The 12,775-nt window shown below is 46.1% G+C and overlaps 1 protein-coding gene across 4 annotated transcripts in view; it reads left to right on the top strand.

The window, feature by feature from the left end:
• ATP6V1E2 (ATPase H+ transporting V1 subunit E2) overlaps positions 1 to 12,775 on the top strand; it is a 32,546-nt gene that overhangs the window by 5,588 nt on the left and 14,183 nt on the right. Inside the window, exon 3 of one of the 4 annotated variants that reach the window (XR_003682316.2) lies at positions 12,194 to 12,498. The exons of the other annotated variants lie outside the window; for them this stretch is intronic. The gene's annotated coding sequence lies outside the window, so the exon portion shown is untranslated. Of the gene's footprint in view, positions 1 to 12,193; positions 12,499 to 12,775 lie in introns of those variants that run through there. 4 annotated transcript variants of the gene reach the window in all.

The following is a 12,775-nucleotide window of genomic DNA, read 5'->3' as shown; positions in this document are numbered from 1 at the left end:
CAGCCTAGGTCAGGAGACCAGTCATTATACCTGATGGCATTGCCACCATTGCTGAATCATGAAAAGGACACTTCTTTAGAGGTTGCTGGTGCAGAATACTCATATGATCTGGGAGTGACCACCTCTTATAAGGTCCAAAGGAGGCTGGATCATAGATCCCTCTTCCAGAAATGAAATTAATGATTTTATTCCAGGCTTCAGTACTAAGAGTGCCAGAAAACCATCCAAGACTCATTTATGATTGTTCTTGCATAGTGGATGTTGTGGTCACTGAGTATTATAAGCACATTTTGAATTTGGGAAATCTTCCACTTTGTAAGTCATGGTAGGAAGAAAAGATCACCCCTTATGGAAGCCGAAAGTTACAGACTGTTGCTTTCACTGTCAGACTCAAGAGCTAAAGTGACTAGAGTTAAATACAGGGCACACTTTCTGGAGGTTGCAGCTTTAGTGTTGGGTACACAACTCAGTACTACACACAGGAAGTGGCACATAGGGTGGGTGGTGGTGTTGGTTGTGGTGTAACTGAGTTCCTGGTGCAGAAGTGACACTGTACACACTGACTATCTAGAATTTGGTGGCAGCAATGATACCAGAAGTGATTTTCTCATCAGAGCAGGTCCTGAGGCGTGTGTTGGGCGTGGTTCCTGTAAAGACAGTCTTAAGCAGCTTTTCTAGCCTGCCCACGATCTTGTGTGCTATGCATGATCCTTGGAGGTTCCTTTTCTGTTCAGTTAGCCACTGACAGCTTCTGTTCCTTGCACCACAGCCTCTTGAGAAGAGGTTGGAAGAGTGGATCGCTATATTGAATGTGCTTCATGCAGTGGGAGCAGAGATTCCCACTTCTACCAGACTATCTCCTCTGTCTTAGTCCATTCAGGCTGCTATAACAAAATGCCACATACTGGGTAGCTAATAAACAACAGAAATTTGTTTTTCATAGTTCTGGGGGATGAAAATCCAGGATCAGGGTACCAGCATGGTTGGGGAGGGCCCTCTTCTGGGTTGCAGACATGGCAGAAGGGGCAAAGGGACTCTGTTGGGCCTCTTTTATAAGGGCGCTAATCCCACTCATGAGGGCTCTACCCTCATGACCTACTCACCTCTCAAAGACCCCTACTAAGACCATTACTTTGGGCATTAGGTTCCAACATGAATTTTGCGGGGACACGTTCAACCTATATACCGTCCTAATGTAAGCACTTCAAAACTTGCACAAAATATATGAAATCACTGTTTTCAGATATTGAACATAGCACAGGACTGTGATTCCTGAAAGAAAAGAACAAATGAGGCAAGCTCTACTATTACCCTTTCTGCTGGAAGTACTTTCTGAATTGCAGCACAGTAAGGGGGAACCAAAGTTGACCATAGTGGTCTTGCTGAGTCGAAGAGACAGCTGAGGAGATAGCTGAGGAGACTTTTCGAGGCAGAGTACCAGAGAGGAGGGAGTGTCCTCGTGAGTCTGTTGCTGATACTAAGTTGCTCATGCATAGAGTGAAACTCCACCATGGTAGGCAAAGAACTGACAGGGAACATGAGCTGATTGGTTCACAGGGCTCACACAGGGCTGGGGGATGTTTGAGTTTCAACCAGCCAATGTGAAGAGACCTATTGAATGTCCAGAGAAATCAGTAGAAACTCTGGAATGGTTATGCATTAGTAGAAGGGCTAAATTAGCCCTGAAGTAAAAGCAATTCTAGACCACCAAGCCTCATATAGAATGAGTTTATCCACTATTATGATAACTGCTGAGCAAAACAAATTTCATCATACTTGGTGTGAATCCCTAATTCTCAATTCTCGGTTGATAGTAGGTACACTTTTCTCCCTTCAAATTTCCGTCTTAGAGTTACTGGTAAGGAGGTAAAGTGGTTATCATCCTTTTACCCCGTCCCCTCTGCTCTTCAGTTATGCTTCATTTCTCCATACATGCTTCTTTTCTCTTTTCAGACTGCAGACTCTTCATTCCCCAAGGCTCTCTTGCTTCCCAAACTCCACCTGTCCCACCTTCATAGCATCATGCTATGTGTCATACCTATTCCTCTTTTCCTTCCCACCGCTAAAACCTCCCATCTGCATCCTTTTCTCTTAGGGCTCAGATGTAATATACATTGCACAATTTTTTAGCTAAGATACTAATGGCTTAAACACTGCAGCAATTTCTTAAAGGTCAATGGTTCCTAATGATCAGAATGATTAAAAAATCCAATAAATCTGGCTCACTTGTTTTTCATTTCTAGTTATGTTTCTAGAATGCATCTAGATCTCTTTTTTCCAGTTCATTACATACCAGGAACTCAGAAGTAAACCGCAGCCTCTGAGAATTTGGGCTCAAGCATCTTTAATAATGTTTTCCGATCTTCATTTCTAACTATCTTTTGCTGCAGCCTAGGTCAGGAGACCAGTCATTATACCTGATGGCATTGCCACCATTGCTGAATCATGAAAAGGACACTTCTTTAGAGGTTGCTGGTGCAGAATACTCATATGATCTGGGAGTGACCACCTCTTATAAGGTCCAAAGGAGGCTGGATCATAGATCCCTCTTCCAGAAATGAAATTAATGATTTTATTCCAGGCTTCAGTACTAAGAGTGCCAGAAAACCATCCAAGACTCATTTATGATTGTTCTTGCATAGTGGATGTTGTGGTCACTGAGTATTATAAGCACATTTTGAATTTGGGAAATCTTCCACTTTGTAAGTCATGGTAGGAAGAAAAGATCACCCCTTATGGAAGCCGAAAGTTACAGACTGTTGCTTTCACTGTCAGACTCAAGAGCTAAAGTGACTAGAGTTAAATACAGGGCACACTTTCTGGAGGTTGCAGCTTTAGTGTTGGGTACACAACTCAGTACTACACACAGGAAGTGGCACATAGGGTGGGTGGTGGTGTTGGTTGTGGTGTAACTGAGTTCCTGGTGCAGAAGTGACACTGTACACACTGACTATCTAGAATTTGGTGGCAGCAATGATACCAGAAGTGATTTTCTCATCAGAGCAGGTCCTGAGGCGTGTGTTGGGCGTGGTTCCTGTAAAGACAGTCTTAAGCAGCTTTTCTAGCCTGCCCACGATCTTGTGTGCTATGCATGATCCTTGGAGGTTCCTTTTCTGTTCAGTTAGCCACTGACAGCTTCTGTTCCTTGTACCACAGCCTCTTGAGAAGAGGTTGGAGGAGTGGATCGCTATATTGAATGTGCTTCATGCAGTGGGAGCAGAGATTCCCACTTCTACCAGACCATCTCCTCTGTCTTAGTCCATTCAGGCTGCTATAACAAAATGCCACATACTGGGTAGCTAATAAACAACAGAAATTTGTTTTTCATAGTTCTGGGGGATGAAAATCCAGGATCAGGGTACCAGCATGGTTGGGGAGGGCCCTCTTCTGGGTTGCAGACATGGCAGAAGGGGCAAAGGGACTCTGTTGGGCCTCTTTTATAAGGGCGCTAATCCCACTCATGAGGGCTCTACCCTCATGACCTACTCACCTCTCAAAGACCCCTACTAAGACCATTACTTTGGGCATTAGGTTCCAACATGAATTTTGCGGGGACACGTTCAACCTATATACCGTCCTAATGTAAGCACTTCAAAACTTGCACAAAATATATGAAATCACTGTTTTCAGATATTGAACATAGCACAGGACTGTGATTCCTGAAAGAAAGGAACAAATGAGGCAAGCTCTACTATTACCCTTTCTGCTGGAAGTACTTTCTGAATTGCAGCACAGTAAGGGGGAACCAAAGTTGACCATAGTGGTCTTGCTGAGTCGAAGAGACAGCTGAGGAGATAGCTGAGGAGACTTTTCGAGGCAGAGTACCAGAGAGGAGGGAGTGTCCTCGTGAGTCTGTTGCTGATACTAAGTTGCTCATGCATAGAGTGAAACTCCACCATGGTAGGCAAAGAACTGACAGGGAACATGAGCTGATTGGTTCACAGGGCTCACACAGGGCTGGGGGATGTTTGAGTTTCAACCAGCCAATGTGAAGAGACCTATTGAATGTCCAGAGAAATCAGTAGAAACTCTGGAATGGTTATGCATTAGTAGAAGGGCTAAATTAGCCCTGAAGTAAAAGCAATTCTAGACCACCAAGCCTCATATAGAATGAGTTTATCCACTATTATGATAACTGCTGAGCAAAACAAATTTCATCATTTTTTTAAGGACAACAGCAAAATAAAGACATTAAACAACATAAATTTCAGAAGGTCAAGAATCACTAGATATGTAAAGAATAGAGAACTGTAACCAGAAAAATCAGTCAATAGAAACAAACCCAGAAATGACAGAGGTAATGGAATTAGCAGGCAAAGACTTAAAAAGGAATTAAAAATAAACCCAGAGATTTAAAGGAAAATGTGAACATGGGGAGGAAGGAAATGGAAGATATAAAAAGGAACCAAGGGCTTCCCTGGTGGTGCAGTGGTTAAGAATCTGCCTGCCAGTGCAGGGGACACAAGAGAAGCCACTGCAATGAGAAGCCTGCACAACCCAACGAAGGGTAGCCCTCACTCGCCGCAACTAGAGAAAGCCTGTGCGCAGCAACGAAGACCCAATGCAGCCAAAAATACTAGATATGTAAAGAATAGAGAACTGTAACCAGAAAAATCAGTCAATAGAAACAAACCCAGAAATGACAGAGGTAATGGAATTAGCAGGCAAAGACTTAAAAAGGAATTAAAAATAAACCCAGAGATTTAAAGGAAAATGTGAACATGGGGAGGAAGGAAATGGAAGATATAAAAAGGAACCAAGGGCTTCCCTGGTGGTGCAGTGGTTAAGAATCTGCCTGCCAATGCAGGGGACACAAGAGAAGCCACTGCAATGAGAAGCCTGCACAACCCAACGAAGTGTAGCCCTCACTCGCCGCAACTAGAGAAAGCCTGTGCGCAGCAACGAAGACCCAATGCAGCCAAAAATAAATAAATAAATATTTTTTTTTTAAAAAAAGAACCAAATCAAACTTCTAGAGTTTAAGAATACAATACCTGAAATGAAAAATTCACTGACTGAGCTTAACAGCTGATTGGACACTGTAGAAGAAAGTACCTGTGACATTGAAGACATAGCAGTATCCAAACTAAAGAGAAAAAGACTAATGGAATAAAACAAAACAAAAAACACCATAGCTGTATCCTAAACTCTGCATTCCTGGGACCTTCAGTTAAAGATAGGAATTTCCAGCAGATGTCACTGGGGCAGGACTAACTGTCAACCCCTTTACAACGATAGTGAAATATATTTTTTTAATTAATTAATTTTTATTTTTGGCTGCGTTGGGTCTTCATTGCTGTGCGTGGGCTTCTCATTAGGGTGGTTTCTCTTGTTGCGGAGCACAGGCTTTAGGTGTGTGGGCTTCGGTAGTTGTGGCACGCGGGCTCAGTAGTTGTGGCTCGTGGGCTCTAGAGCGTAGGCTCAGTACTTGTGGCGCATGGGCTTAGTTGCTCCGTGGCATGTGGGAGCTTCCCGGACCAGAGGTCAAACCCATGTCCCCTGCATTGGCAGGTGGATTCTTAATCACTGCACCACCAGGGAAGTCCCTGAAATAATTTTATGTTGGTTGGTAAATGCTTCCTACCCTGAACCCACCTCTGCCCCCACCATGCTCCAGTCAACCTAGGCCTTTCCCTGGCTCCCTCTGACTTTCTGATTCAACAGCTAAAGGGTAACATCCCCGGCAGAGAAGGAGGCCTTCAAGACCCTGTTCCAGCAGAGGCAGGACTATTCTGGTTGGTTAGTCGTTAATTATGTCGAGTGTCATCCCTGAGTGGGGTGTAGGTTAGGATTGTGAGAGCCTTGCCTGGGCCTTCAAATCACCTCTCTGAGTAGAATAGTCTCAACCAGAGGACACTGGGCAAATTCGTTTAAATAATTTAGATTTTAAAAATTCTTATTGAGCTCTGTGTTGCAGGAATGTGGGTGGGACAGGAGGAGGTGTCCCCCTTGTGGCAGGCCACTGCAGCACCCCTTCCATCTTCATATTTCTCTCTCCTCATCTGAAAGAGAGTTACAAACCCCTAGGATTGTGACAGTCTATACGAGAGACTCTTTCCTCACTACCCATCCGTTCATCCGTGGGTCCAACAAATAATGCTTAATGCTACTGCTATGTACTAGACTCTGGGTGAAGTGTTAAGATGAGTGCAGAGGGGGTCAGAAATAGCACTTTTCCCAACCAAGTCATTGTGGAAGTCACTCTGCATGGTGAGGGACAGAGTTGGGTGGATACACTCTCCTCCTTGCAAACCAGTACCTTCCCTGCGTCTGGGGTTGACCTGTGTCTCTCAGCAGAGGTGAAGCCAGTCAGGACCCATCACAGTGAGAGTTAAGTCAATACTAAAGGAGCGTTTGGCATCTGAATGCATCCCCTGGTCTGGGGACGGGTACCAAACGTTGCTCCTGATGTCCCTGAACAGGCAGAGCATCTGCTCTCTCGGGCCTGTCCCTGACTCTGGCTCAGAGGCTGGAGGCTTGGCCAGCCAGCTCCCTCTGAAGGGCTTGTGTCCTGGGGCTCCTCGCTGACTTCAAACCCACCCTCTGGCCCCTGGAGGCTTTCTGGGCTGACTGCTGGCCCGCATCTACCACCCCACAGGCAGCTTGAGAGTGCAGTTCTGGGAAGGACAGGATGACTGGGGTGGTGTTTTGTGAATGACGACCTCTGACGTTCACCTAGCACTTTACAAAGCTTCTTCACTCCTCACATCATTTGGCTTCCACAGAATTCCTCATTAACACCCTTTCTGTAAACAGATGAGGCTTTGTGTCTTTATCCAGATGGAATTCAGGCAGATTGTGAACCTTTATCCAGATCACCCAGCCTGTGAGTGACATCAGGACCGAAACTTTTACCTTTGATGCTCCGTCCAGCGCACTTCTCATGACACCAGCTATGGCCCATGGGGGCATCTGAGCCAGAGAGAGGCCTCCTACTTCAGGGGCAGCCTGGTTCCCACCCTTGGTTACCATCCCATGATGTCCTGTGACCAACCAGCCCGTGGGACACAATAGATATTAGCCAATAAGCTGCTTATACATCTTGTAGCCAGAATCTCAGACCACTGCCACGCACCCCCATCCCCACCTTAAAAGAGGCCTGTTCTGGGGGACGAATACTTTGATAAATCGATTGTGGGAGAACTTCCAAGGGTCTGCTTGAGTAACGATGGCTGTTTTCTAAGGAGGGTGGATTCAGTTAACATGAAGTCAGTGTTTTCCAAATGTTTTGTACGGCAAATCACAGTAACCCTTACATTTTCATTGTGAACCAGAATACATATGTACGTATATATCATATATTTAACAAAGGTTTGACAGAACAACGCTTAAACTTACTACCTGTAATGAACTCTGGGTCTTCTACTCCATTTGGTTTCACGGCCCACACTTTGAAAAACCCTGCTCTAGGGGCTCTGCTGAGTGGCTACCTGGCTGGCAGCTGGAGTTGAGTGCTCAGGACCACAAAGTTGTAAGAACTCCTACAACTAAACAACAAAAACAACCTGATTTTTAAAATGGGCAAAAGGCCTGAATAGACATTTCTCCAAAGAAAATATGTAAATGCCCAATAAGCATATGAAAAGATATTCAACATCACTAATCATTAGGAAAATGCAAATCAAAACTATAATGAGTACCACCGCACACCCATTAGGAAAGCTGTCATCACAAAACCAGAAAATAACAAAAATTGGTGAGGCTGTGAAGAAATTGGAACCCTTGTTGCATTGCTGGTGAGATTATAAAATGGTGCAGCCACTGGGGAAAATGGTATGGCAGTTTCCTCAAAAAAGTAAACAGCATTGCCGTATGATCCAGCAATTCCACTTCTAGGTAAGTACCCCAAAGAATTGAAAGCAGAGACTTGAACAGATATTTGTATACCCACATTCAGAGGAATGTTATTCACAATAGCCAAAAGGTGGAAGCAACCCAAATGTCCACTGATGACTGAACAAAATGTGATATGTACATACAATGGAGTGTTATTCAGCCTTATAAAGGAAGGAAATTCTGACAAGTGCTATGACATGGATGAATCTTGAAGACATTATGCTAAGCGAAATAAGTCAGTCACAAAGGACAAATATTAAATGATTCCACCTATATGAGGTTCCTAGAATAATCAAATTCATAGACACAAAGTAGCATGGTGGTTGCCAGGGACTAGGGGGAGGAGGGAATGGGGGTTAGTGTTTGACGGCTACAGAGTTCTGGAGATGATTCGTGGTGTCCGTTGCACAACAATGTGAATATATTTAATGCCACTGAACATTACTTAGTGGTTAAAATGATAAAAACTTATGTATATTTTACCACAATAAGACAAAGAAAAAAGATAAATGGATTTTACTTTTCAAATGGGATTTCCGGCTTCTCTAAAATATCAGATCTTGTGCCCCCCAAGTCCCCATTTCCAAAAGGCAGCAGAAGCCTGGGTCCTTTAGGCAGGGATGAAACGGAAGGGCCTTTTTTTTGCAGGTGAGGGGAACCACCACTGAAAACCTTTAGCTATGCAACTTTGTGGCAAATTGCTCTTGGGGGGAACTTGATTCCTTTGAATTAACCTTCCTGCAGATGTTTGAAAAGGAGAAATCAAGTTGTGAATTCTTTTTTTATATATATAAATTTGTTTATTTTATTTATTTATTTTTGGCTGCGTTGTGTCTTCATTGCTGTGCGCGGCCTTTCTCTAATTGTGGCGAGCGGGGCCTACTCTTCATTGCAGTGCGCGGGCTTCTCATTGCAGTGGCCTCTTGTTGCGGAGCACGGGCTCTAGGCACGCGGGCTTCAGTAGTTGTGGCACGTGGGCTCAGTAATGGTGGCTTGCGGGCTCTAGAGTGCAAGCTCAGTACTTGTGGCTCACGGGATTAGTTGCTCCGCGGCATGTGGGATCTTCCTGGACCAGGGATCAAACCCGTGTCCCCTGCATTGGCAGGTGGATTCTTAACTACTGTGCCACCAGGGAAGCCCTAAGTCCCGTTGCGGAGCACAGGGTCCGGACGCGCAGGCTCAGCGGCCATGGCTCACGGGCCCAGCCTCTCCGCGGCATGCGGGATCTTCCCGGACCAGGGCACGAACCCGTGTCCCCTGCATCGGCAGGCAGACTCTCAACCACTGCGCCACCAGGGAAGCCCGTGAATTCTTAATGTAAATTATTTGGGGAGAAATGTTTCTGACCCTGCCTGGTCCTCTCCTTTATATTACCTGCCTGGCTCTAGTGGGCATTAGCTTTCTCCAGCCCCAACCAAAGCCTGCTTTGCCACTGGGATGGAGTTCTTAGATTAAAACTGTATGTGGCCCCTTAGTTATCAGCAACTGAAGCAGAGATAAAGCTTTGTGGACACTTCTCTGATTTCCGCTCTGTGTGTCTCCTTTTAGTTTCAGACCAAATGAACTCTCTGGCTGCTGCTTTCTCTCCCCCCACCTCGCTCCGGAGGGAGCAGGGTGCATCACACCCGCTTTCCCACATCTTCACGCTGAGCCGAGCTGCTCAGCCCTGTGGGTGGAGCTGCAGCAGGTGCTGCCAGGGCCAGTCCCTGAGTCATCAAACCTGCCGGCTCTTGTACCACATCTCCTTCCATCTCGTGTTCATGTCCAAGCCCTCATCCATGCAGTCTCGACCTGGCATTTACTTACAGCCAGGCTCTCCTGCCTCCACCACCACCAGGCTAATCTTTCTAAACCCAGGTATGGCCAAGTTACATCCCTACTGAGAAGCCTTTGATAGGGCTCCTTAGCCTAATGTCCCAGCTCTCATTCTGACATTTCAAACCTTCCCCAGTTGAACTCCATCTTTCTAGACATCACTCACTCCCACTGCCACTGCAGGCCTGTCTGCTGCTGCCACACCAATCTGTTCTCTGCACTCAGACCTCCTACACATTCCCAGCACGGTGTCTCTGCCCACAGTGTTCTCCCTGTCTAGACGATCTCACTCTCTCTTCCTGCTTCTCAGAATTGTTTGTTCTTCAGTGCCCATCTGTACTTCTCCCTCCCAGCTTGACCCCTTGCTCAGAGGACGACTCCTTCAGCTGAGGCCTGCGGCCACACAGCCTGTGTGCTCTCCTGGCTTTTATCCCATCCCATGTTGGGTGCAGGTACCTTTCCATATTTCTTAACCAAAGTCCTCTCTGGAAACCCCAAGGCATTGCTTCGAGTCAGGTATCCATCACAGCTTGATCGATTCTTGCCTATTTGGATAAATCCTCCTTCATGAATACTGTCTACTGGCTAACCTTTTCCAGGTGACCTGCCTCCAGTTAAAACATGTGTGGTCACTAATGGTGTGTCTCAAACCACCCACTACATGGTCTACCTGGTTGCAGAGCAGTTCATTATAAAAGAGCCCATGGTGAGCTTAGGAGGGGCTTTTAGGGATTGGGTCCCTTCATTTGCTTAGCTTTCTTGGAACTGCTTATTCCTAACAGATCACACTGTAGTGTGATTTCCTGTTTACCTGTTCATCTCCCTCATGAGTCGTAGGCTTGAGAGGTGGGCTGGTGTCTGCTTGTTCTCTATCTTCAGTGCCTACACAGTGCCTGGTACATGGTAGATATTCAACAAATATTTGTTGAAAGACAGAAAAGGGAATGCCCCCTTCCCACATATTTATTTATTTATTTATAAATATTTTATTTATTTATTTGGTTGTGGCAGGTGGGCTCCTTAGTTGTGACTCTCAGGCTCCTTAGTTGTGGCATGTGTGCTCCTTAGTTGCGGCATGTGTGTTCCTTAGTTGAGGCTGGTGGGCTCCTTAGTTGTGGCTCATGGGCTCCTTAGTTGAGGCTTGCTGGCTCCTTAGTTGTGGCATGTGGGCTCCTTAGTTGCAGCAGGTGGGCTACTTAGTTGCAGCTCTCAGGCTCCTTAGTCGTGGCTCGCCGGCTCCTTAGTCGTGGCATGAGAACTCTTAGTTGCCGCATGCATGTGGGATCTAGTTCCCTGACCAGGGATCAAACCCCGGCCTCCTGCATTGGGAGCATGGAGTCTTAACCACTGCTCCATCAGGGAAGTCTCCCTTCCCACATGTTTAGTATTTAAATTTAGTATTCTAAATTTCCTCACCTACTTCCTGGGCCCTGCAAGTTGCCCCATGCTCCAAGCTCTGGAAAGCCCCTTCCCTTCCTCACACTGTAATCTCTAAGTGTCTGGAGGCCCTGGTTTGGTGCTGCTTCTCTTTCAGCCAGGGTTACGGAGCCCACACCCAGACACATCCACCCTCAGACTTACTTACAAATCCCAGTTAGAATGAGGAACAGTTGCTTCAGGGTCTGGGCAGGGCTCCAGGGTGACAGACACATTTTGCCCACCAAGCACACCTGCCACCCCTTCCGCCCTCTAATGGTGATGAGGATTCCCCGAGGTGCACACCGGATCACACAGGTGAGTCTGGGGAAGAGAGATGTCCCAGCCCACACTTCCTCTAAGAATGCCTCTTATGCCTACAAATACAAAATCATCAGTTTTGCAATGTCTTCTTCCCTAAGGTCATAAGAAGGGGTTTCTGGGGATGCTGGCAATGTCCTGCTGCTTGACCCGGGTGCTGGTTACAGGATATTTGCCTCAAAATAATTCATTAAGCCATACACTTTTCTGAATGTGTGTTACATTTCACAAGAAAAAAGAAAGTAACCACCGCCCCAGCCTCAGGGCCTTAATCCAATCAATTCATGTTTAACCAGTGCCTGTCTGCATCCAGCCCCTGCTAGAGAAAGAGATTCTTGTCCTCAAGGAATTTCCTGGAGGAAGGAAGGTAACTAGAGCATCAGAAGACTCCGAATCCAGCTCTGAATTATATCTGGAAAATAGGCCATGCTGTCATTTTGAGGAGGAGTCCAGAGGTCAAGGAGGTAGTGGGGCTCAAACTAGGCTGAAGATGTAGGTGGGATTTAGGAAGTGGAGAGAAGCAGAGGAAGGCATTGTAGCTGAGAGAACTTTATGATCAGGAGCTGTTAGGTAGGACTGAGCCTGATGTGTCTGGGGGGCAATGAAGAAACCCTAGTACTGAATAGTTTATTGGAGTAAGCCTGTCTTGGAGAGCTCTAGATCTACCCCCAGCCCCAAACATGGGCAGGGTGGATGCCACTTACAGTGCAAGCCTGCCTTATATGAATGGAGAATCCTGTGCACTCGTGCAAGAGCAGACATGTGTGTTTCACATTTCTTAGTTCGTTTTGTTGTTTTGTTCAAGCCACAGGCTCAAGTGGGCTCATAATCCCCATCCCAGACAGGCTGGAAGTTACATCTGCCAGACACATTACTCGGGCACCCGAGTTCTGCAGACACATACTTGCTCAATTCCTGATCTTTAGCCCTGCGCCACCCTGCAGCTGCCTTCAAGTCCCAGCACTGATAGACTAAGTAGAAGTGAGAGTCACAGAAGAAGCTTGAGAACTCAGGACTGCGGATTCAGAGATGGTGACAGGCTGTGGGATGGCTCTACCCCAGCCTCAGCCCCAGAGCCCTGGAATTCCAGGACTTCTCCTACCATCACCAAGGGTATGGCTGGCCACCTGAGACCATGGGTGAATGTGCCGTGAAGTGCTGGGAGGTTCCCAAACTCCATGCAGGGCTACTAATTTTAATATAAGGAAGCAAGACAAGGATGTGTTTCCACTTATTTTAGGGAGTGGAAATCAAATCAGTCATAAGTACTCTGTACACACAAAGAGTGACTGTGATGAGGCTTAAAGCGGAGGAGAAGAGCTAGTAATAATATAGTAGTGGTAGTACTAGTGATGCTGATGATGACAGTAACTACCAAGCGTGAAGA

Source organism: Physeter macrocephalus, chromosome 12 (assembly GCF_002837175.3).
Source record: "Physeter macrocephalus isolate SW-GA chromosome 12, ASM283717v5, whole genome shotgun sequence".
Lineage (NCBI taxonomy): Eukaryota > Metazoa > Chordata > Mammalia > Artiodactyla > Physeteridae > Physeter > Physeter macrocephalus.
The sequence above is the reverse complement of the archived record's forward strand: the minus strand, read 5'-3'. Positions and strand labels throughout refer to the sequence as shown.